Here is a 4,947-nt window from a genome sequence, read left to right as displayed (position 1 = left end):
GACAAATTTGATAGCAAGTTTAAATCATTAATTCAATTGGAAATTTATGAAATGAAAATATTACTTTTCAAACTTATGACTTTGTTGTCGAAATTATTAATTTCATAAACATTATTTTTCAAACTTATAAATTTGTTTTCACAATTATTAATTTAACCATGACTTGGCGGACTCAAGAAATTGATTTTTCAAACTTATAAGTTTGCCTTTGTCATTAATATTTGAATGCTAAATTTATGGTGTATAATTTACCTGTTTGTTCACACGTCAAAATATTTACTTAGTTGATACAATATCTAAAATAAATATCCTTTTAATTTGTTTGTTTAACATTTTAATTTGATTACTAATAAACTTAAATATAATTGTATTTTTCACCTATGTAAATTTTTCATTTAATTGATACATTATTTAGAATTTTTTTTCTTTCAAAACCATAAATTACTTTGAATTCAGGCTTATGGGATCCATCTTAAGAATGTTGAGAGTTTTTTAGTAAGAATCAAATTAGAAACAATGTATCGATGTTCAAACCATCTAGTGTGGTTCCTCTTGTCATGATGATGAACCACACTAGATGGTTAGAAACATGTCCACAAATTGTTTCTAATGTAATTTTTATAGAGAAACTCTCAACATTCATAAATTACTCTCTTATTATTTTAATTGAATTACTATTAAACTCGCCAGAAATTAAACAAATTAATTAATTAAAATTATTAATATATAATTAATTAAGTGAAAATATTAAATCAAAATATAAGTTTATCATAAATTTGATGAATGTTATATATTATTTATCATTTAATTTTTTTCATAAAAATCATTAAAATGTTTTTTTAAATAATACAAATTTTATTAAGATAAAACTAGTTAATTTTGTAAACCTTTGTATTAAAATTATATTTAATTTTATATTTCTATTATATTAATAAAGATTTCAGTTCTTATTACTTATTTTAATGATGATATCTAAAATAATTTTTAATATGTATATGTATATGTATATGTATATATATATATATATATATATATATATATATATATATATATATATATATATATATATATATATCTATATATATATATATATATATATATATTGAAAACTAGATACAGCTTGAGTGGGCCTAATGGTTAAGAGCATGTGTTTCCTCGTAAGAGGTCACATGTTCAAAACCAGAGGGGGTTAGAGTATGTAAGCATTCGTAGACCTAGCAGTCATATCGCTGCGCGGAAGTGGGTCCCTTGTCTCACAAACAAGGGGGTCTCATACATCATTGTGACCTTAAAAATCGATATTATTATTATTATTATTACAATATTCAATCCCTTTCCATGTAAAAAACTATAAATAATTTTCTCTCATTTACCATGAAGGTAAGATCTACTATTTAAATGTCTTATAAAATTAAAAACCACAAACTTGAAAGAGAGAAAATACAAATATTGTCCCTTATCCCACAAACAAGGGTGTCTCATACATCGTTGTGACCTTAAAAATGGATATTATTATTATTATTACAATATTCCATCCGTTTCCATGTAAACAACTATAAATAATTTTCTATCATTTACCATGAAGGTAAGATCTACTATTTAAATGTCTTATAAAATTAAAAACTACAAACCTGAAAGAGAGAAAATACAAATATTTACTCATATACATATCTTACAGTTTAATAGTGTTTGGATTGCACACAATTATGAAGTCTTAATTTTTAAAAAATATTTTACGATTTTAAATGAGATGCATATTGCTAAAAAGAGTTACAAGTGCCTTATACATTATATCTATAAAAGGTTATTAAAATTTTTAGAAACAATAAATTATAAAAGTATGTAAATTTCATCCCGAACAAATAAATTAAAAATGAATAAAGTACTAATAATTTATGAAAATTAAAAATTGCAATTTAAAGATTATAAGAAAAAAATGAAGTCAAAAGATAATTAGCTACATCAAAGATTAAGAAGCCTTGTTCACTATAATGGGAAAGATGTGCGTTTCTTTACAAAGCAATTTGGTTATCCTTCCCTCCATTTATCTAATGTGATCCATGTTATGGAACCATCTCATAAAAAGATAGAAAGGAAAGATCAATGCCTTACAAATTAGCCTCTTCGAGGGGGAAACCTCCTTTACATTACACAAATGAAAAATTCTTGGATGATACCAATGATAAAACCTCCTTTCTATATATAAGACTCTAAAGGGTCACAATATAATCAAAGTTGACATAACAATAATAATATAACGACACAACAATAACAATAGTGGGCTTCTATGGGGCACAACAATAACAATATGGGGACAATAGGGGAACAACATTAACAATAAGGGCTATAATGACAATAGTAATGGGGGAATCAATAGTATTATATGGACCTAACATGCCCCTCCCCTTCAAAAAAGTGTTGTCCTCAACGCTTGAGTAGTTCTAGATGCTTCTATATAAAATTCTCATCCTCCCATGTGGAATCTTCAACGGGTAAGTTCTTCCACTTGACAAGATACTCCAAAATTGATCGATTTTGTAGTTGTTGAGTTCTTGTTTATATGACTTCTTAAGGTTCTAATATGATTATTCCTTATCAAGTTCTCGCAATATTTTTCGAACTAGGAGCTTGTCACCAATAACCTTATTTAAGCATGAAACATGGAAAACTAGGTGCACCCGGGAAGCTGCAGGAAGCTCCAATTTATATGCCATAGTACCAATTTTTTGCAACACCTTGTATGGACTATAATACTTTGGTGATAATTTATTATACTTCTTAGCTTGCTTGAGGAACATTTGTTCATATGGTTGTAACCGTAGAAATACCCAGTTAGCTATATCAAAACTTCTTTCGCTGTGATGTGGATCTACCTATTGTTTCATTCTATTTTGTGCCAAAGTTAGGTTATCCTTTGAGAGTTGAAGAACTTGTTGTTCATGCTCAATTTGATCTTCCACTGCTTGAACCTTATAATTTTCCCTTAAATATGATATGATGGATGGTGGGTGATATCCATAAAGTGCCATAAATGAGGTCATTTTCGCTGCAGTATGGAGGGAAATGTTATACCACCATTCAGCCAAAGGCAACCATTTGACCCATTGTATTTGTTTATCCGATACAAAGAAACGAAGATATCCTTCCAAACATTTGTTTACTATCTCATTTTTCCCATCAGATTGAGGATGATAAGATGAGCTTTGAGCTAACTGAGTACCAAGGCAAGAAAATAATTCTATCCAAAAATTTCCAGTGAAAATGGAATCTTTGTCTCTTACAATGATCTTTGGGTTTCCATGTAGCTTTTGAATTGTTTCCATAAATGTAGTAGAAACTGTACTGACTTTAAATGGATGAGATAATGCACAAAATTGTGCATACTTGGTAAGTCTGTCAACTACCACCATGATGACACTCTTTCCTTTGGACTTGGGTAAACCTGTGATAAAATCCATTGAAACCTCCTCCCAACGTTGACTTGGAATGGATAAAGGTTTTAATATACGAGGAGACTTAATTGTTTCAACTTTATTTTGTTGGTAAACCAAACATTCTACCACAAAATTTTGAATATCAGATTTAAGGTCATCCCAAAAAGATTCCTTCTTAACCCTGTGGTAAGTTTTAAAAAATGTCGAGTGCCCTCATAAGGGAAAGGCATGTAATTCCAAACAAATATTTTGTTTGAGTTGGGATTTCTGACATGTGTATAAGCGATCTTTCTGGAGTCCATAAAAATGCATCTTTCTTCAATAATTTTGTTAGAGGTGCTGCTATTCTCCCATAATTCTTAACAAACTTGTGATAATACCTTGTCAACTCGAGAAATCCTCAGAGATGCTTTATGGATATCAGGATTTTCCATTCCTTAATGGCTTTAATTTTGCTAGGGTCTAGCTTAACTCCAAAGAAACATTTGGAACTTTTTGCATATAATTGTTTTTCCATCAATATTTTGAGCACCCTCTCAACATGTTGACCATTCTCCTTGCAAGACTTTCTATTGATTCGTATATCATGAAAAATATACTAACACAAATTTTCTAAGCAAGAGTTTGAAAATGGAATTCATCAAACCTTCAAATGTAGAAGGTGCATTGGTAACACCAAAAGGCATGACCAAAAATTCATAATGACCCTCATGAGTTCTAAATGGTGTTTTCAAAATGTCTTCAGTCTTCATTCTGATTTGATGATATCCTGAACGAAGATCCAACTTGGTGAATTAAATTGATCCATGCAATTAATCCAATATTTCATCAATGATAGGAATGGGAAATTTATCTTAATAGTGAGATTTTTGAGCTCCCTATAATGTGGACACATGCACCATGATCCATCGTTCTTGTGCATCAATACTACTGGAGCAGATAACAAACTTTGACTAGGTTGAATTATACCAAACTCTAGCATTTCTACAACCATACATTCAATTTCACTCTTTTGGGTATAAGAATATCTGTGAGGCTTGATGTTTGAAGGAACACTTCCTAGAATCAAATGAATAGCATGATCATGATCAAGAATAGATGGGAGACCTTTGGGATTCCCAAATACCTTGGAATGATTATCCAAGGCTTTTTGGAGATCTGGAGAGATAGATGATTTCCATGTGGGAACCTATAGTGAACATAATTGTGCAATTACTCCTCATTGTTCTTTCTTTAGAAGGTTTGTCATTCCATTAGAGGTGATTATCTTTCTTGGTTTCCCTACGATTCCTCGTAATTCAAATTCCTTTCCTTTCAAAGAAAATTTCATGAAAAGTTCTTGAAAATTAAAATCTATTGTACTAAAGGATTGTAGCCATTGGACTCCTAGTACAACATCATCACCACCCATTGGAATGGAAATCATTGGGCTATTCAATACATATTCTGCCATGGATATCTTGATATTATGACACTTTCTAGAGCAATTTATGGTTCCTCCACTTGCAACCAT

Source organism: Pinus tabuliformis, chromosome 2_1 (genome assembly GCF_031772625.1).
Source record: "Pinus tabuliformis cultivar Carrire ecotype Pingquan chromosome 2_1, CPIR1, whole genome shotgun sequence".
In the NCBI taxonomy this organism is placed as follows: domain Eukaryota; kingdom Viridiplantae; phylum Streptophyta; class Pinopsida; order Pinales; family Pinaceae; genus Pinus; species Pinus tabuliformis.
This window is presented reverse-complemented; position numbering follows the sequence as displayed.